The 21,835-nt window shown below is 42.8% G+C and overlaps 1 long non-coding RNA gene across 1 annotated transcript in view; it reads left to right on the forward strand.

Annotated features, from left to right (window-relative positions):
• LOC131478479 (uncharacterized) overlaps positions 1-21,813 on the forward strand; it is a 70,494-nt gene extending 48,681 nt beyond the window's left edge. Inside the window, exons 2-3 of the long non-coding RNA XR_009244487.1 lie at positions 10,956-11,019; positions 21,702-21,813. This is a non-coding gene — a long non-coding RNA (uncharacterized LOC131478479). The remainder of the gene's footprint in view (positions 1-10,955; positions 11,020-21,701) is intronic.
• Positions 21,814-21,835: the final 22 nt, after the last annotated feature.

Here is a 21,835-nt window from a genome sequence, read left to right on the forward strand (position 1 = left end):
GAAATCTCAAAGAAGAGATGCTTGTTTCACTAACCCAGACTTTCCCAAATATAATTGATGGCATAACAGTCTTTCTTGTATCACACAGACATTCTCTGCAACACACTTTGGGAAATCTCACTCTCCTTTGGTCAAGGACTCCAAGAAAATGGATCACCACTTTAGAAATATTTCTGTTGGATAGCAGTTGACACTTTCTATTCATTATCTCCTATTTGCAGGGGAGAGGTGATAAAGGGAGATTCTTTTTTTTTTTTTTAAAGATTTATTCATTTTATTACAGCCAGATATATACAGAGGAGAGACAGAGAGGAAGATCCTCCGTCCGATGATTCACTCCCCAAGTGAGCCGCAACGGGCCGATGCGCGCCGATCTGAAGCCGGGAACCCAGAACCTCTTCCGGGTCTCCCACGCGGGTGCAGTGTCCCAATGCATTGGGCCGTCCTCAACTGCTTTCCCAGGCCACAAGCAGGGAGCTGGATGGGAAGTGGAGCTGCCGGGATCAGAACCGGCGCCCATATGGGATCCCGGGGCCTTCAAGGCGAGGACTTTAGCCGCTAGGCCACGCCGCCAGGCCCAGGAGATTCTTTTTTAAAAAATGGAGCCCATTGGGCTTATACAGTGGCTCAATTGGCTAATCCTCCACTTCCAAGCACCAGTATCTGATATGAGCTCAGGTTCATGTCCCAGCTGTTCTACTTCCTATCCTGCTCCCTGCTTGAGGCCTGGAAAAGCAGCAGAGGATGGCCCAAGTGTTTGGGATCTTGCATCCATGTGAGAAACTTAGTCCTCCACAAAACCTTCTAGACTGAAGCTTGAGGGCATCAGATCTCAAGAATGCCACGGATCATTGCAGTGATCCCATGCCCTTTCCATATCCATCAGTGAAGGTGGAAAGACGCCTGATTATTTAATAAAGATTATGAACAGAGCTCCATATTAGGATATGATTTCATGAGAAACGGATGCCTGGTGCTTTCAGCTGTCTCCACATGGGCTCTGTCTAGCACACTTGGGCTCCTTACCAGCCAAAGTGAGCTTGTGCGAAGATTCTGAATACAGTGTTGGATCCCCTTACAACAGCCACTGTCACGGCTGAGAACAACTAAAGCTGAAATGGTGTACCTGTCATCCCCTTCTCAAGACTCCAGACCCTTCTTGTTTTCATCTCTCTGAATCCCTCTGTTGCCTTCCTGTCCTTCTAATGACATCTGGAAGCAAGATTGGTGGAGAGCAGCTTTAGTTTTACTCTCACTGCTGTGAACTGCCATCGGCTCATCAAGCCAACCCAAATGAAAATGTAATTAAAAAGAAACCTTTAAAAATGGTGTTTCTATTTATTTGAAAGGTGGGGAAGATGGAGAGAGAAAGAGAGATCTTGCATTTGCTGGTTCATTCCCCCAAATTAATGCAACAACCAGGGCAGGGCCAGGTGCCTAGAGAAGAGCAGCCATGATGTGAAATAGTGCTCCAATATGGGATGCTGGCAGCTTAGTAATAGTAACCCCAAAAGCAATTTTAACAAAATTTGTAAGCAAATTCCTGGTGTTCCTCTAAGACACATTATTTCCACAAGAATTTCCTGTCTCTGGAGACCTAAATTCTCTCCTTCCTTCGTTCTTTTCTCCTTTCTTTCCTTTCCTTTTTTCTTTTCTTTTTTCTTTTCCTTCCTTCCTTCCTTCCTTCCTTCCTCTCTTTCCTCTTCTTCCAAGATTATTTATTTATTTATTTGAAAGGCATAATTATTTATAGAGATGGAGAAGGACAGAGATAGATCTTCCATCCACTGGTAAAGCCAGAAATGAGGAACTCCATCTGGGCCTCCCACATGGGTGGCAGTGGCCCAAGCATTTGGACGATCTGCTGCTACTTTCCCAGATACATTAATAGAGAGCTGGATGGGAAGTGGAACAGCCAGGGCTTGAACTGGCTCTCATATCTAGTATGCTGGCACTGTGAGCTGTGGCTTAACTTGCTGGGCCAAAATTCCGGCTCCTCTGGAGACTTTGTTATCTGGTAACTATCCTGGAGAAAAATGGCTAGGTCAACAGATGTTCATAGTTCACTTAAGGAACCTCAGTTGCTGGATTTTCTATCTATATCATCCAATGCATCTGTCCCCCTTCCTCACAATAGTGTTTCCTTTAGCATTTGGTCTCCTAATGTGGGGGAGAAAAGGGATAGTAGTCAGTCTTACTGGGAGGTATAGAGGAAGGAATGAAGTGAGCACTCCATAGCAGAAACCATTTTTCCCATCTTTTCTCAAGTCCCTGCTTTAGCCCTTAGGCCCTGTGCAAAGTTGCCAGGAGGCTGCGAGCTGTAAAAATTCATTGCATACTCGCTGGGTGATAGACAGCCCGTGCTCTTCTGTCAGCACTAAACAGTCAGCTGCTCTGCTCTGGCAGCTCTGGCCCCTCCCTTCATGCTTGCTGGCAGTTCTTGTGCTGAGTTAGCAGCCATCTCACCATGGCCAGCTGAGCTTCTCAGCTCTATCAGAGCTAGCCCAAAAGGGGCCCGAACAAAGAAATTTTCCTGATTTCGTTGTGTGCCAGACACCTTAAGACACAGCCCACCTATGTGCACACGGCTATTTGCTGAATGACTAACTTCTCAATGCAAGGCTAATGAAGGACTCAAAGTGTTTGAGGGGATGAAGGGCCAACCTGTCAACCAGGAATGAGATGCAGCCTGTTGGAAAGTGGCAGTTTCTTCAGCAAAATTGCCAGGGACCTAAGGGAAGCTTCCTTTTAAGGAAACCACAGCACACTAAAACCTACATCCTTAGCTTCTTGTGTGGTCTTTTTGACTCACCAGCTGTGGAGTCTTGGGACGTCCATTTAACCTCAGGAGATAAATGCGAGGAAATATATGTGTTCCTGGTTGCCAACCAGGGAGACCACGCAGTGAAGAAGAGGGTGCCAGGAAGGATGTAGTACAAGATTTGAACAAGTGTTACGTGACTTGGGGTGGAGTCTAAGGAAATGGGATTCTACTTTGCATTGGGTGCTGTCGGGAAGTAGAGTAACACTATAATTGAGTATCTCAATAAATCTGTTTTCAAAGAGGGGAATATCAGAGCATCAGTAAAGAGGTATTTAAAGATGCAGCTTTCACTCCCGGTAGCCAGGGCAGGGGGAGGTTTAGTCATGTCTGTGATTTAGAAACTATTCCTGTCTGCTCTGGGTTCAGATCTGTTAACACAGCAGTCTTAATTTGTCTTGATCCATCACAATCAAGGAGAGTGGCCTTGTCTGCTGTTGATGTCCAATAATACTGTCTAGGAGAGCAGCATGGTCCAACATGCACTACCAGGTCAGAGCCTAGCTGTCAGGGGCTACTAAATTTCTTTCTGAGCAAATCCCATTAAAACAAGGCAGGTAAAAATCACAGTGCAGAACATTAATCAGTGATATCCAGATTTTCACCATGGCCTGAATTTTGAGCAGGGAATTTGGTCTGTGAGAGGACTAGGATGAGTCTGTCCTGCTTATTATGTTGTAGAATGCTAGAATGCGTTGGTGAATCCTGTAACAATGACTGTGTAATAGCATTAGAAACTCTGAAAGGACACATCAGTCAAGTACAAGACTAGCAATGATCACAAATGGGATTATTATTACTTTAGGGAACAAATGAATTACTCTCTGGTACTTTACCTATATTTGAGTATAAGAGGAATAGCAAGCAGTCCATGCTGCACTGTAGAAGTCCCTGTCTTCCTTAGCAACCACAGATATGAAATTTAAGATCATATTGCAGTTTAATAGTAAAGAAAGGTTTATTACTTAGAATTATTGCTAGAGTCCAATGCAAGGTTTGAATCATTTTGTCAGCAGTCAGTCCTCGCATGAGAATCACAGCTCACATAATAGGCATGAAAAGGCAATCAGAGCGCTCTTTTGGTAGTTCTCCAAAGTAGCCTGCCTATATTCCATATTGGGGGTAATAGGATAAAATGGGGATAATTTAAAATATTAATTTTAGAGAATACAATCATCCTGAGGAGTGATGATTTTGAATACTTGCAAGTCCTAGGGATAAATTCTGGTATGGCACTAATGTTTGATATCCACATATGAAGGTTTACCCTAGTAGGACGGACTGCTTCAGGAACAAAAATAACATTTTTTTCATTCTTTGTTTTTATATTTTTCATTTGATTTTGTCTTTAAAAAATTTATTTGGGGGCTAGCATGATGGCTCAACTGGCTAATCTTCCATCTACAAACAGTGGCATCCCATATGGGCACTGGTTCATATTCTGGCTCTCTACTTCCCATCCAGCTCCCTGCTTGTGACCTTGGAAAGGAATGGGAAGTGGCTCAAGTCCTTGTGCCCCTGCACCCACGTGGAGAGACTTGGAAGAAGCTTCTGGCTCCTGGCTTTAGACCAACCCAGTTCTGGCCATTTGGGGAGTAAACCAGTGGATGGAAGATCTCTTTGTCTCCCTCTTCCCACTGTAACTTTATCAAGTAAAATAAATAACTATATTTTTCTTAAAAAAAAGTATATGCATTAAAATAACACTCAACTAAATAGAATGATAATAATGGAGATCTTTCAAAGGGTATAATTAAATGGCACTCTAAAAATCCTAATAATTCAGTGATAGCTGAGTTGGAATTTTAGAATTCTCTGATAATTTTAGGACCTTAGTAATGAATTCATTATAAATAATCTTTGGATGCTTTTATAGTTCAATAAAAGACAAGAAATACATTGATTTATAGTTGTTTTTAAATGCCAGTAAGCTAATAAAGTATGAATAAGTTTTTAAAGAATATGATATGTGGATATATAATTATATATATATTTTATAAATATTTTATCTCATAGCTACACAAATATATTTTTAACAGTTTTAGGGAGATTATATATCTTCATATACACATACATGTTATTAATAGTTTTAGGAAGATATACAAATATGTATACAAATATATCTTCCTAAAACTGCTAAATAATTGTTCATGGAGAAAAGACAGCTAAAAAAGTATCTCTTGTATATTAGTTATCACCTATATTTGAAAAAGTAAAGTGGCTTTGCTTAAAAATAATTAGGGCCATAATGAGAAGGTTAGTTACAGAAAGTACAATAATCACAGAGAAATATAAAAATGTATACAATTAATGGATATTATTTTTAATCTCTTGTTATAGTTTGAAATTGATATGATAAATACTGCTTATTTAATATACTAATAATGTAATTATAGTGAAATCTATAGGCAAATGCTCGAGATTATAATCTATTATATCTGTGTACACAGAGTATATTAATAAATCCTATTCTACGAATTATTACACAAATAGTGTGGCAAAAGAATCAAATTCTAATTTGAGTCCTTTTTATGTAAAACTACTAATTTACTTTACACAATGATTAATAGATGTTCTTTTTGTTACCAAACTATTGTTATCTTTTAAGCATTTAAAATCTATTCTGAAATCAACTTGGAAAAGAGTTCTTCTAAATAAAAACAAAAATTATACCCACTGCTTATTGCTGAGTGATTTTTGCAGTGTTAACTACAAACATTTCTGTTTTTATAGATATCTATGACTTTGTCTCTTGTATCTTGTAACAATAATTCTTAATTTTGCCTTCCCTAAATGCAGTATAACAAAACCACTAGGATTTTTTTTTTTTTTTTTGCCTAAATTAGCTTAGAGTTTCCCAAAATGGCCATCAGGTAAAACAAAGATTTGCTTTTTCACCTTATAAAAGAAAGGGCAATAGGATCATTACTTTGGTCTAATTTTCTCCAACTTTTAACTAACTCAAACTGGTATGAGAACTTTGTCCACCAGATTTAGTATCAGAATGACAGCTTAAAAATAGAATTTGTCTTCTGGTGATAAGCAAAATATGAGTATGTTTTCTTTTTTTATTTTTGTTTTTAAAAATTTGTTTATTTTTATTTACAAAGTCAGATATAAAGAAAGGAGGAGAGACAGAGAGGAAGATCTTCTCCCTGATGATTCACTCTTCAAGTGACAGCAACAGCCAGTGCTGTGCCAACCCAAAGCCAGGAGCCAGGAACTTTCTCCTGGTCTCCCACACAGGTGCAGGGTCCCAAGGCTTTGCCACGTCCTTGACAGCTCTCCCAGGCCACAAGCAGAGAGCTGGATGGGAAGAAGGGCTGCTGGGATTAGAACCGGCACCCATATGGAATCTCAGTGCATCCAGGGTGAGGACTTTAGCCACTAGGCCACCGCACTGGGCCCAGAAGAGTATGTTTTTAATCATTAAATATTTTTCAAGTTTTCTTTTAAGAAATGTACTCATATTCCAACACAAACGGATACAACACCTACTTACCAAAGGATTTTTTCCTGGATTTTAGATTCACAGACTTATGTTAAAATAAACTTCTTTTAAAATTCACTTATTTGAAAATCAGTTACACTGATAAAGCTGGAGAAGCATACACAAAGAGATTTCTAGTATCCACTGGTTCACTCCTCAGATGGCTGCAGTGACTGGGGCTGGTCCAGGCAGAAACCAAGACCCAGAAGCTTCTTCCAGGTCCGCCACATGGATGCAGGGTTCTAAGAACTTGAACCATCCTCCGCTACTTTCCCAGTAGCATTATTAGCACAGAGCTTGATTAGAAGAAGAGCAGCTAGGACTTGAACCAGCATCCATTTGAGATGCCAACACTGTATGCAGTAGCTTTACATGCTACACCGCAATGCTGGCCCCACAAACTTTTTTTTTCTTGCATTTTTGTTCATAAAATTCCAGGATTGTATCAAAGGATACTAACTTAATTGCATGAAAATGATTAGAGGTATAATGGTGACAACACATAAAATCTTTAATTAGCTTAGTCCTATGTCATCACCAAATTGAACAATCCCCTATGCTGTGCAGACTCTTCTGTGGACAAGACCTGCTCACCACTTTATAGTTAGTTGCCTAACTTCCTGGGACATATCACTGCTTTTTCTTTCATACCACCTGTCATTTGACCTTCTAAGTACAGTCCTACTTCTTCACCTCTTTGCAGAAGGAAAACTTACAATAGCTCCCTTCTGCCAAGGAATTCGTCATACCCTCCACAGACGTTCAGGGATGCTTCGAAGATTGTCCTAACATGCTGTAGTGGCTCAGCACTGTGAGCCTAGTACTGATTCCCTGCTTATGGACTGGAAAAGGCAGCAGAGTTTGGTCCAAGTGCATGAGCCCCGAACACCCATATGGAAGATCAATCTGTAAGTGTGTGTCCCTCTCTTTCTGTGACTTTGATCTTCAAATATATATATTTTAAAGATTTATTATTTTTATTGGAAGTGCAGATTCAAAGAGAGAAGCCTGAGTTGAGCCTATTCAAAACCAGGAGCCAGAAGCCCCAGTGGGGTCTCCCATGTAGGTGCAGGGTCCCAAGGCTTTGGCCCGTCCTCAACTGCTTTCCCAGACCACAAGCAGGGAGCTGGATGGGAAGTGGGGCAGCCAGGACACAAATCGATGGCCAAGTGGGATACTGGCATTTCAGAAGGAGGATTAATGTGTTGTGCTGCTGTGCCATTCCCTACACATACTCTTATAATTGTATTTTTTTTACTTTTAAAAATTATTATTATCATTTTATGATATAGTTCCATAGGCCTTAGGATTACCCTTATCTCCTTCCCAAATCCCTCCCCCAACTGAGTTCCCCTATATTATTACTATAGTATAGTTCTTCATAAACAGTCATATGTCTATCATTGCGGGCATAACCAATGGCAAAGAGTCTAGCATCCTATTGTCAAGATATAGTTAACAGTTTCATTGTAAGTCCTTCTCTGATCTGAAAGTAGAGATGAATTGTATCCTCACATATGGATACGATAGTCTCCATTACACAGTTACTAAACATCCCCTTAAATGAAAAGCCACAAAACAAAATCAACAACAGGAAGAAAAGAAGAAATTAATAACACTATGAAGTTAAACAACATGCTACTGAATGACTAAAGTGTTGCTGAATAAACGAAAAAGTCAAGAACCTTCTTGAAGAAAATGATGCTACTGTATGGTCTATGAGTCAGTGAAGAATTTGATGAGAAAGTGTTTTGAAGAGATGAAACTAAATTTAAAAAAAACATCAAACTCCATGAGACATAGTTTTCTTTGTTGGTGAGATATGTCTTCTGTAGGCAACAAATAGTTGGCTTTTTTTTTTAATCCAGTCTACTAATCTATAATGTTTGATTGATTAATTTAAGCGATTTAAATTCAGGGTTGATATGAATGGGTGTGATTTGGTCCTGTCATTTTGGCAATGAGTTCTTCTTTTTTTAATTCTTATTTTATTTTATGACACAGTTTCATAGGCTCTGGGATTCCCACAACCCGTCCCCCCATATTGAATTCCTCCATATTGTTAAAGTAGTACAGATCATAACCAGTCATGATTTCTTTTTTTTTTTATATTATATAGTCATGATTTGTTCACTGCGGGCATGGCCCATGCGGGGAGTCATTGACTTAGTCTTCTGTTGTTATTTTACTGGGATATTCTTCCCATTTGCCTTTGGTTTTGGTAGGCACTATTCCTTTTCTGTCAAGAGAACATCTTAAAGTATCATTTGTAGGGCAGGTTAAACTTTTCTTTACTGTGGAAGAATTTTATTTCATTTTCAAAGACAAAGGAAAGCTTTACTGGGTACATTATCTTGTGCCAACAATTTCTTGCTGTTACAATCTGAAATATGTCACTCCATTCTCTTCTTGTCTGTAGAGTTTCCTGTGAGAGATCTCCTGTGAATTTAATTGGCATTCCTTTATATGTCAATTGATTTTTTTCACGTGCACATTTAAGGATCTTTTCCTTATGTTTGGTGGAAGAGAGCTTGATGATCATGTGTGTTGGTGAAGATCACTTTTGATCAGGCCTGTTGGGAGTTCTGTACCCCTCCTGGATGTTGTTTCCCAATTCTTTCTCTAGATTGGGTAAGTTTTGGTGTATTATTTCACGGAATACACCTTTAATCCTAGCTTCTCTTTCTGTATCTTCCGGGATTCTTATAACTCTTATATTTGGCCGTTTAATAGTGTCTTTTAATTCTTAAATACTTTTTTTGGCCTGATCCAGCTCTGCTTCTAGCTTTTTGTTTGTTCCCTCCTGCTTGTTTCATTCTATTTTGGAGACTCTCCACTGTACTTTTAATTTGCTCCACTGTATTTTTCATTTCTGATATATCATCTTTCATTTGACTCATTTCTTGTGTGACATGTTCCTTAAATTTATTGAACTCCTGCTTTACGTGCTTTTCATTGTTCATAAGAAGCTTTATAACAGGGCTTGGCGGTGTGGCCTAGTGGCTAAGGTCCTCGCCTTGATCCCATATGGCCGCTGGTTCTAATCCCGGCAGCTCCACTTCCTCTCTGTCTCTGCTCCTCTCAGTATATCTGACTTTGTAATAAAAATAAAATAAATCTTTAAAAAAAAAAAAAGAAGCTTTATAACAAGTGTTTAAATTGTGTATCTCCCATTTTCCCCATGTACTCCTCAGTTAACTCTGGGGTTGGCAAAGGGTTTTGGTCCTTTGCAGGGGAGTTTTCGGTAATAATCATTGTGCCTTTTTCTTGGTCATTATACTTCTGGTGATCAGATTCTTCTCCTTGGGGCAGGTTTCTAAGCTGTGTCACCCACAGGTCTACAATTTGATTTTGCTTATTGTGGTTGGTACATGGCTTTTTGTTTGACAGCAGTCATTTGTGCCACTCCCTCCAGCGAGTTCCAGGTGTGGGTTCTTATGTTAGATTTTCACAAAGAACTCATAGCCCCAATTCCTGCCTCACCACTCTCGACCTCCTGTGATACTGTGTTGAGTCTGCACTGTTGTTTGTATAACCTGTCTCCCACTTCCGGTTGGAGCAGTTCCCAGCATTAGGGAAATACCAGGTGTCCTCTATAGCTGGGTTGTTGTTGATGCTGATCTTGCTGGAACCTGTTCACCATTATGTCTGGAGGTCACATGGACCTATTTTGACCCTTATGATGCAAAAGTTGGGATTATTTTCCTTTAAGACCAGTTCAGTGCACTGAGCACAGTGAGTTCACTCCCACTCAGCAAATGTGCAGCTCACTGTTTTCCCTGCAGTCTTAAAGTTTTTCCACACTGTACAAAATGATGCCTGATGTGCCATTCCTAGGGTTCTTCATCTGCTGGCTGTCAGGTTGGAGGGCTGCTTGGACTTATCTTGGGGGGAAACTGTAGGATGCCACGTTGTTTCAGTTCACTGAGTCAGAAATGAGTTCATTCCCAGCTCAGTACATGCACAGTACTGTCCCATAGCCTTTGCCTCCTTAAACAACATGGCACCCAATACAGCTCTAGGGCACGGACTGAGCTGTAAAATCCACCCTGTTCCCGCACTGCCTGTCTGGGACCTGCTGCTCTGTCTCTGCTCCTGGTCAAATCAAACAGACCATCAGGACAAGCAGTTCTTCATCTGGGTTCACCTCCTGAGCTCCTGGTGAATGCCCCTTCCCACCTTGTTGGTGGTGGAATTCTGGCTGCTGGTGCAGTTCAAATCACCACTCACTGAATGCCATTGGGGTATTGGTTACTACAACACCACACAATTGTGTCTGCTGCTTGCCTGTGTCTATCAGTCTCCAGGTGCCCCTCTACTGTCATTCTGTCCTCTCCTATTTCCTGGAATGTGCCCTCTGTGCTTCACACTGTCTAATGTTTCTCAGTCTGTTTAAACATGTCCTTACCCCATTCTGCAATCTTGATTCTCAATTGTGTTTATTTTTAAATTTTTATTTGTTTATTTGAAATGCAGGCGCACACGTGCACACACACACAGAGAGACGGAAAGGGATCTTCCATTCACAGATTCACTTCCCAAATTCCGCAAAAGCCAGGGCTAAGCAAAGCTGATGTGAGGAGCTGGAAACTCAATCTAGGTAGTAGTATCTGTAGTCCTTGCTTATCATCTGCTGTCTCCCAGTATCTGCACTGGGAGGAAGTGGGAATGGATAGAGGATCTGGACTCAAGGCCAGGCAGCATTCTGGTAAGGGGCATGGGCATCCCAGGCAACATCTTGACCACTTTGCCAAGGGTTTGCCACCTTCCTTTCTTTTATTAACTGCTGCTTTTTTCATAGCTAAAATAATGTCTGGGATACAGAAGTTATTCAATATAACTAAAGTTTTTCTTTTATATAAATTTGATTTTATCTGGACTATTAGTGTATGCATGGCAACTAAAGAATTTTTCATATAATCTCTTTTGTTAACTGGGTTTTATTTTTACATACATTTTTATTTTTAATATTGTTTACACAGCTAAGAGGGATGCATGCCAATGTGGGTCTCCTATTAGGGTGCAGAGGGATGAGGCAGAAAGGAAGGTGGATAGTTCGGTTCTTTAATTTTTTTTTCCTGTGTCTGCGAAGGGAAAGGGGAGGGGACTGCTCCTTGCTGTCAAACTACATCAGCACCTGTGAAGGGGATGGTTATTTGATGATTCCTTAGAAACCCCCATGTGGGGAAGAATGTTCCAAGGGTGTTACTTCAGTGGTTTTGATAGTTCTTCGATGTTGTCGACCTTGTTGCACCAGGGCCAAGAACATCCTTCCAAGGTCTGTTGACTAACTAGGTTCACCTTAGTAAATCCACAGACTCAGACACTTGCTGCAAAGCTTGGCCAGGAGAGCTGTCCTGTTCCAACCTGTTTTGCTTTCCATCCTCTGAAATGGTACTTGATGTCCTCTGCTGGCCTTCATGAGCTGGCTGTCATGTATCTGGGCATGCTGTCCACTGTAGAGGGATCAGCAACTGAAGATGCCCAGTCCTGATACATGTACTCCAATGTCAGAACTCCTATCTTGTGATTTTCCCTGTGGCTAGGATTTGAGTCCACTGATCTAATTGGAGTATCCCCCAAGAAACCTCACCTGGGTTGCTCTGAGTCTTGACTGTTTTGTGCACCAGCTATTGCAGGGTCCGTTTCAGTCTGTCACCCGCACCAGCCAACACACATACTGGTGGAAGCAGCTGTGTGGTCAATTCTGCTCCCAACCCCATCTCTCATGCAAAGTGATGTGTGCTGCAGCCTAGCCCAGCCCAGCCCAGCCAGCAGCAGTCCAGACCTCAGCGTACCAGTGAATTCCATGGCCTTATGGGGTCAAATTCCAATAACCCCCACCAGGCCTGCCCCAGCCCCAGTTTTTGCATGTCGTTTTGAATGGATCCTGGTGAAACTGTGCAAGAGGATAAGTGGCCAAGTTAGTATGGTGGTGAGGATGTGAAGGAAGCAAGTGTTCAGGCTGGAAAATACATTGAAAACTTAAGAGATCCATGAAGAGGTGAACCTTGTATCTCCACAGTATAATGAAAGTTCAAACTAATGGTCAGGGCCAAAGTCCTCTGGGTGAGGGTAGATGAAACTAAACAGGGTCTCATGGACACAGAGACAACAAGGACAGTGGTCTCAGGAGACCTCATGAAGCCCCCAGTCCCCACAGGTAGCTCAAAGAGAAGCTTATTGAGTTATGCCTATCCATGTCCAATAGACTTTATTTTTTTTCTTTCTTTCTTTATTTATTATTTTTAATTAATTAATTACATTGTATTATGTGACACAGTTTCATAGGTACTTGGGTTCTCCCCACCCCTCCCCAAACCCTCCCACCATGGTGGATTCCTCCACCTTGTTGCATAACCACAGTTCAAGTTCAGTTGAGATTCCCCCATTGCAATAGACTTTCTTAAACAAACATAAAGACGTTAGCCAAGGAGAAACACTGGGGGACCAGTTGTTAGAGGGCTAGAAAGCAATTTCACCAAGGAACTAATTTGATCAGATAACTAATACCCAAAGGATCCCATTCCTAGAAAAACAAAATAAATCCAGACTAATGGGCTTTAATGAGTTCATCTCAATGTAAATTTACCTCACACTATGGACAGCTGGGCACCTCAAACAGGCAGCTGCAAGGAATCTTAGATATGGTCACTATTACTAAGTGGAAAGTCTGTGTCCAAGATAGCCACTGTTTCAGTCAAGTCGCAGTGTATTTTCTGTTTCCTTAGCTCCCTCCACTCAGCACAGCTCTGCTTGAATGAGTTGGGTTTATTGCTCCTTGCTGTGAGGGGAAACTCACTGAGAATGATGGGGGATGTTTACCTTTGCCGCAAGAAACAAAACTGTCCAGCTGGATCAACCCTAGGGGTGTTCCTGTTGATCTTCAGTGGAAGGCAGCTGACAGTGCATGTAGCTGGAGTCTGCCTTCTGCCACCTACTTTGTGTGGGTGTAGTCTGTGTGGATCCTGGCCAAGAGACTTCAGTTCTCAGAGACTCAGTTTGCTAGTTTTAGTTTGCTGGACTCTCAGTTGAACACCTTATAAGTAACTTTTTTTTTTTTTTACTCTGCTGTGAGATGACCGAGTTAATTTGCCTTTAAGAAAACCCCTAAGTGGGATGGCTGGTTTGCATTTAATAAAAGTGTCTCCTAAACAACTCAGGAATCCTGTGGCCCTAGTGAATCTGAAGTGGGAGAGGGGCCTGTGATTTTGCTGCCCACTGATGGCTCAGCTCAGGTGGCTTTTGTGCTGCCATGACAGAGTGGGTTCACGGCAGCTGTGAGGCCCTTACTCTGGTCAGTGAACCTTTTACCTGCCAACAGTATCTTCAACTCTCTCCCATGCTCAGTGTAACCATTTCTGGTGTGTTCCTCTGCAACAAACACCCTAGCACAGAAGGGAGAATGAGATCTAGCTGTTTAGGTGCCAGCAGTAGGCTCCTACAGCCCCACTTTACCCATGTATGAAATGATTATAGTAGCCCTACTTCATGTGGGGTGGGATTACCAGTGATAGTATTTATATAGAGGATAGGGTGATACAATGATTATATCATTAGTTGACAGCAAAAATTGTCTTAAAAAGGGAACAGACCCTTTCACACTTGGCCTTCTCACCCCCAATTTGCTTAGCAGGATATACATTTTCTTATCTTAGAGAAAAAGATTCTGATAACCCAATTGGGGGCTTGAAGGCAAGCTCTGAAAGAAAGGACTGTAGCAACACACAGGTAGCAAAACCGCTCTTCATGAGACATGAACATGAATCTAGGTTGGTGCAGAAAAGAGATGGGAAAGGAAGGAAGGAGCAAGAGTAGGTCCATGGCCAAATGTGGGGGTTTCCAGAGAAATCCCAAGTCACACTGTAGCCAAGGACTTTTAAATCCTGGGATACCTAGCAATCAGGTTTTGCTTGTTAATGATACTGTAATATATACCCCTCCATCTACTCACACTTTGAAAGATTGTTATTTGCACAAATCCTTCATGTGAATTGTTTTATTGTTTTGTTTTTGTTTCTCTTAATTAAAGATTTATTTTTATTTGAAAGGCAGATTTATGGAGAGAGTAGATGTACACACAGATCCTGTCTCTACTGGTTTACTCTCCAGATGCTGCAATGGCTGGAGCTGGACAGTCCAAAGCCAGGAGCTTCTTCTGGGTCTCCAGCGTGGATGCAGGGGCCCAAGGACTTGATCTATTCTCTACTGAATTCCCAGGGCATTAGCAGGGAGCTAGATTGGAAGTGGAGCAGCTGGGACTCAAATCAGCATCCATATGGTACGCCGGCTCCACAGGTGGAGGATTAGCATGATATGCCAGAGCGCCAGCCCTTTTGTTTTTGTTTTTCATAGAAATTGGGAAAAAGCAGTGTTCCCAAAGTGGTGTGATTAAAAAAAGAAAAACAGAAATGGAAGAATGGAGTGGCAATAATGTTGTAGAGTGTGAGAGAGATCACACCAAACGCAAGTGTAGAATGTTAGGAGGACATTTATTGGCCATACGTGGCACAAGCACCTCCCACTACACCCCAGAAACCACTACACTGCAGCTTTTTTTCTAATTGGAAAAGCAGATATACAGAGAGGAGGAGAGACAGAGAGGAAGAGCTTCTGTCTGATGGTTCACTCCCCAAGCAGCCTCAATGGCTGGAACCAAGCCAATCTGAAGCCAGGAGCTTCCTTTGGGTCTCCCAAACGGGTGCAGGGTCCCAAGGCTTTGGGCCATTCTCCACTGCCCTCCCAGGCCACAAGCAGGGAGCTGGATGGGAAGCGGGGCCACTGGGACCAGAACCGGAGCCCATATGGGAACCTGGTGCATTCAAAGCGAGAACTTTAGCCTCTATGCTATCGCACTGGGTCCACTGCAGTTTTTAAACTCTCATCTTCCAATCAGACAGAGTTGCACAGTGCAAAGATTCAGTGCGAAGTACAAAACATTCAGTTAACTAAGTGTCAGGAGGCAGGAAGGGAGCTGCTGGAGTTCAGAGTTTCTCTATAGTTAATTAACCAAAACAGTGCAGAAGAACCAGTTGGGAGGAGCCTCTGGAACCATTTCCATGCTGTCAGTTAACTTGAATGGCTCAAGAAGGGTAGGGTGTGCACAGAGCTGCCAGAACTTATTCCCACATATTCAGTTACCTTGAATGCTGTGGGAGAAGGTAGGAAGGGTTGGGGCGGGGCACTGTTCTTGTTCTCAGTTAACCTGGAAAGCCTACCTACTGCTCTGGTGTATTAGCTATCAACCAGCTCCACCCCATCACAGTGGAAGATGAATTGTGGACAGAAGTTCGTTAAGAGCCTCCATGCAGAACTACAGGGGATTCTGGCTCCGCTCGTAATTCTTACCCAACTTGAAAGAGTGCAGATGGGGCTTATGTTGATTTAGTTTGAAGGAACAGACTATCCCTGTGCTGACAGGCAGCTTACCTGTGTGCACGTTGGGCAGTCCCGAACATGGGACAGGCACTCCTTGCCAGTTGGTTTTGCTTCTCTATCTGGGTAATATTTCTAACCTGCTGTGCAGACAAAGCTGTAAGCTGTCCCAGGGAAAGGGCTGTATTCAGAAGCCCTGAGACATCCCCGTTAATGTCTGGTCAGTTGCTAAGAGAGCCACAGAGAAAGAAAGGAGAAAGGTCAGGTTCTACATATTTATATTCATTACTGTGTTATGTATTAGGCTGAGGAGGGCAATGAAGTCAGTTTGGTTGGTGGCAAAGCCCAGACTGCTAAGCATTATCCATTATGCCCCTTGCCACAGACCCCATACAGCCATGCTTAGAGCAGACAATGACCGGGAGAACCTACATGATGAAAGAGTTGGAGGCTGAAAAGTGGAGAGTGTCCCGAGGGAATGTGGGTAGTGTGTGTGTGTTGGGGGTCGGGGGAGGTTCCTAGTAGCTTTCCTGGCTCCCTCCCAAAAAGCCAGCTTGGCTTGCCATGGCTGACTGCCTTTGTTCACAGGGTTGCCAGATTAACAACTATTCAGAGCGCCCAGTTACATTTGGCTTTGAGACAAGCAATTTTTTTTTTTTTTTGTATAAGTATGTCCCAGCCACTATTTGGAACATACTTATTCTAAGCAACTGTTTGTTGTTTGTCTGATGTTTCAACTTAATTGGGCATCATGTATTTTATCTGGCAATCCTACTGATCTAAACACAGTGTTTCAGAGACTGGGGGAAGAGGGGAGCTTGTGGAATTTCCCATCACAGGGGACAGTAATATCTGCTGTTGTTGGCATTCATTGAAGCAGCTGTTTCAAGTGCCCATACTCCAGGTGGTAATGCAAGAGTGCTGGTATGGGCTGACCAACTTAGTTTTGTCAACTTGTCTAGTTTTAACTCTAAAAGTTCAACCTCTTAGGAATCATTTTTAAGGATTTATTTATTTTTATTGAAAAGGCAGATCAAATTTATAGAGAGAAGGAAAGACAGAGAGAAGGATCTTCCATCTGCTGGTTCACTCTCCAAATGGCTGCAATGGCTGGAGCTGAGCTCATCAGAAGCCAGAAGCTAGGAGCTTTCTCTGGGTTTTCCATGTGTGTGCAGTATCCCAAAGCTTTGGGTCATCTTCTGTAACCAGACCATAATCAAGGAGATGGATGAAAAGTGGAGCAGCCAGAAAATGAACCAGTGCCTATACGGGATCCCAGTGCTTGCAAAGTGAGGATTTAGTCATTAAGCCATTGTACCATTGCACTCTTTTTATCCCATTTTTTTTTATTCCTAGCAAGCAGGACAGTTGGCCACCCTAGTGCTGGTTATTACCTTCAGGAGCTAAGATGTTGGAAGGCATCCTCTCTTTGTTAAATGTTCATCAAACATTTCTGTATGTACTCTGTTACCTCATCTTGTTATGATTCTTCTTGTTTTTGTGCCCTAACATAGGTATTGCTAATGATTTTTTTGTGTGTCCTCTCAAAAACCAGTGAAATTGCCACTATGATTACATAGTTTTAGGAATTAAAAAAATAAGTTCAGAGATGTTAAACCAATGCCCAAAGTCACAAAGCTGACTTTTTTTTTTAGATGTATTTATTTTACTTGAAAGGGTTATAGAGTGATAGGGAGAGACAGAAAGAGAGATCTTCCATCTGCTGGTTCACTTCTCAAATGGCTGCAGTGGTCAGAGATATACTAGTCTGAAGCTGGGAGCTTGGAGCTTCTTTTATGTCTGCCGCATGGTTGTAGAGTCCTAAGGCTCTGAGTCATCCTCCACTGCTTTCCCGGCCATAAGCAGGGAGCTGCTTTGGAAGTAGAGCATCTGAGACACAAACTGGTGCCCATAAAGGATGCTGGCACTGCAGGCAGAGGATTAGCTTACAACACTATTGCTCCATCTCCTGCAGGGCTGACATTTGATAGAGCTGATATCTAAGCCCAGGTGTCTGATTTCAGTTTATGGACTTAGAAAAAATAGTCTGCTCTTTTTAATTTAAGTATTTGAGAGGCAGTGAGATACAGAGCTCACATCCATTGATTCAGTCCCCAAATGTTCTCTACTGCTGGGACTAAGCCAGGCTTAAGCTGAGAGCCAGGAACTCAATGCATATCTCCCAGGAACCCATTCGAGAGTGAGAAAGAGAGATCTGTCTGCTGGTTCTGGTTTACTTTCCAGATGGCTGCAATAGTCAGCGCAGAACCAGGTTGAAATCAGGAGCCAGGAATGTCTTATGGGTCTCCCATATGAATGGAAGTGGCCCAGGGACGTGGACCATCATTTTTGTTAAGATTTATTTTTTTTCTTTGAAATTCAGATTTACAGAGAGAAGGAAAGACAAAGATCTTCCATCTGCTGGTTCACTCCCCAAGTGACCGCAATGGCCGCAGCTAAGCCAATCAGAAGCCAGGAGCCAGGAGGTTCTTCTGAATCTCCCATGCGGGTGCAGGGTCCCAAGGCTTTGACCCATCCTCTACTGCTTTATATGGCCACAAGCAGGGAGCTGGATGGGAGGTGAAACAGTCGGGATAGCGCCCATATGAGATTCCGGTACATGTAAGATGAATACTTCAGCCACTAGGCAGTCGCACCAGGCTTAAGTTAGACCATCTTACGTTGCTTTCTCAGGCACATTAGCAGGGAGCTGAATTGAAAGTGCAGCAGCCAGGATTCAAACTGGAACTCATGTGATGCTGGTTCATCCACTACTCCACAGCAGCAACTCGAGTGTCTATGTTACTAATCACTATAGTCCATTGCTTAGATCATCTGCTAGACCCCCCTTGGTATGTAGGTAAAATTCTTCATACTGCCATTCTAATGATTTCTATCTTCTCTGTTTACTAGTGGAGAAAAGATATTCATTAATCTTTAAAAAGGGAAGGAGGGGTTGGTGGTATGGTGGCTCAATTGGCTAATCCTCCATTTCCAAGTGCCAAGATCTCGTGTGAGTGCCAGTTCATGTCCTAAGTGCTCCACTTTTCATCTAGCTCCCTGCTTAGGGCCTGGGAAAGCAGTAGAGGATGGCTCAAGTCCTTGGGACCCTGCACCCACATGAGAGACCAGAAGAAGCTCCTGGATGCTAGCTACTAATCAATTCAACTCTTGGCATTGTGGCCATTTGGGAAGTGAACCAATGGATGGAAGATCTTTTTTTCTACCTCTCCTCTCTTAAATATGCCTTTCCAGTAAAAAATAAATCTTTTTAAAAATGTTTACTCCCTGGAAACCCAGGAATACCTACTTTCTGCAGATCGAGCACCAATCCAGTGTCATTGACATGTCATGTCTTCTACGGGAATTTGGAAGTAAGCAGAATAGCTCTTGCCCAGAATGAAGAGGCCACTTGGTTGATTAATTGTGCAGCTTAGGGTCCATGGCTCTTCCCAAGGCCAGCTCCTTGGAGGAGGCTCCTGGTACAGAACCCAACAGCCCCTCTGGCTGGGCTGTGGTAGTAGACCCAGGGCCAAGAAGATGTCTCTCCCTGAAGCTTTGCTTCTTTCTGTAAGTTTCTGGTGTGGCGAGGGAGACAAAGGACAGGGAGCTGCTGCCTCTGCCCTTTAAAAGCCATCCTGGAACTGCCAGCTGCCGCCATGGAAAGAATTGCCATGCTTTAGACATTCTGAAGGAGTTTCAATATTAAACGGAGTAACATCTCAAAACCCTCTTGGCAGGGTCCTCTTGGGGCGAGTGTCTTGAATAGTGAGCTTTTCTGGCTCTCATCACACAAAGAAAATCCCCCCCACACACACAGAGTCCCTTGGGCAGGCAGGATGGAGGCTCCACACAGTCCAAAGTTACCTCATCATCCTTGGGAGTGTCAGGCAGTAGCCATGCTAGTTCCTTTATGGGCTGGCATCTGTGCCTCTGCTGGCAAGAAGAGCTACTGCTAACACTTGCTCCTGGGCTCAGCCACAGACAGGAAGGAGAAAGACCTGGACACAAGGCTCAGCTCAGAGGTGTGCCAGAGTGTTCTCCCTGTGCATGAGATTTGCTCTCAGCTCTAACTGACCTGGACTATGAAGCTCCAAGTGGGGGCAGGGAGGAGATGGAGGGGATTGAGGCTTCCCTTCTTCTCCTTCCTCACTGCTGACAGTTTTCCAAGGCAGGTACCTTGAGTCTCAAGGTGAGACTGTGCACTGCAAAAGTGCTCAGCAGCCAGAGCAGAAGGTGGTGTGGCCACATCTCTATGGAAATGATAGCAAACTGTATCAGTCTTACTTGCAAGGGGGTGTGATCACATTTATGAAAATATAGCTTTGGGGAGGTGGAGACTGCCAGCATCAGTCCGTCTAGGGGCAGATGTGGTCCTAGGTGTTGGTGAGGACAATAGAGGGGCAAGGCCAGACCAATTGCCCTGGAAGGCTGTCTCTCAGGCTGAGAGCCATTCTGGTTTCCAAGGGCTGTGGGTTTTCTCCTCCCATGGGGAGCAGGACAACGGCAGCAATACCTCGTTTCCATTTGGCTGGAACTTAGGAGCCAATGGTTCTGGGGAGTTCTCTCCTAGACTTAGGGACACCATATATATTTCAGGATAGATGCAGGCAGAAGAAGGATGTGGGTAACATGGGTGATTGGCTGCCAACCTGCCAGTGTAAGGCCTTTACCCTCATGATCTACTCCCAAGGGACCTGTGGTGGTGCTGGCTTTCAATCTGGTCTGGAAGGCTTTTCAAATGGAATTTTCAATTAGAGCAAGTGAAACATATGTTTAAGTTCCTATTTCTACCGTATAAAGGGCATGGAGTGCACAGTATCCCTCCCATTCCATGCTGTTGATTCCCAGTCCCAGAAGTAGCTGCTCTTTACCAGGCTGTATGCATCCTTCCAGACATATCTTAGGTTTCTTTTTTTTCCTGGATAGCTCTTAAGCTTATCTTTAATGACTGCTCTTTTCTGACCTTATGTTCACTCATTTGCAAAACTGAGAAAACCATAATAAGTCCACATGTATGGAAATGATAATAATAATCATCAACATTTGGCCATTATTATTTTATCTAACATGGTTACTAAACTTTTCTGGAGAGGGAAAATCCCAGGTCCAATGTCATATCACCTATAGTTGTCTCTCAAACCTAGCTGATAAAGTTATAGTTGTCTGCAAACCTACTTGATAAAGACTCTTTTAAAACATAATCACTGTATTATGAGCATAACTAGAAAATAATCTTGAATATTTGATTTCCATGACTGATTTGGAATCCCATTGAGCTTACGAACTACATGCAGCTTGCCTCTTCCCTGGGTTTCAAACATAGACCTCCCAATTTACCAGAGAATTACAGAGGGTTGGAAACTCAGGTTGCAACAACCTGAGACCCCTCCACTCTCCTCTCTGGCTCAGAGCAGAGACCCTCTCTATTCAAGCATTCTGTTACAACAGAAAATTTTACAAGCAATTTTCATGTGTCTGGAGTCAGGGAAAAAGGACTTCTCTAAAGGGTGCTGTGCCTTTTCATTCTAGGTGACACTAGTAAAACTGCCTGTTACCCAACCAATCCATTGGATTAAATGGCATTGGTCCCCTCAAGTGGGGTTTTGAGAGCCAAGGATAGCAGTTGTGTTTCTGCTGTGCTCAGAGATCATACCCAAGATGCAGTCTCTCTGGAGGGTCACACTGCCAATCCAATATCAGTTCAAAGTCAGTGACATCTTTGGACCCTCTGTCTCAATTCTTTTGAATAGTCAAGCCAGTTGACATGGAGTTGCTTGTGTTAAGCTCTAGCTACAAATGCATAGGACATAATATATCGCCAATTTTCTACCAAGCCAGCCTTCTCACGGATCATAAGAAGTATTCACTAGCTTTCCAAAACTGGTTGGGGAGGACATGGTCTTGGGGAGTACAATTGAAGACTCAGTTCTAGAGTCCAAATGCTAGCAGGTGACCTCAGGCTGTCACTGATACCTGGTTCTTCCCCCTGTTCTCCTTTACCATCTTCTACAGGAACATAAAACAAGACCATCATACTGGGCACTTGATCCCTCATCTGGATTCCTGAGAGAAATTCACTGGACTTGGGTTTAAGCGTTTGGTCTACCCACTGGAATACAGAGAAATCACTTGCTCTGTAGCCTTCA

Source organism: Ochotona princeps, chromosome X, assembly GCF_030435755.1.
Source record: "Ochotona princeps isolate mOchPri1 chromosome X, mOchPri1.hap1, whole genome shotgun sequence".
Taxonomy (NCBI): domain Eukaryota; kingdom Metazoa; phylum Chordata; class Mammalia; order Lagomorpha; family Ochotonidae; genus Ochotona; species Ochotona princeps.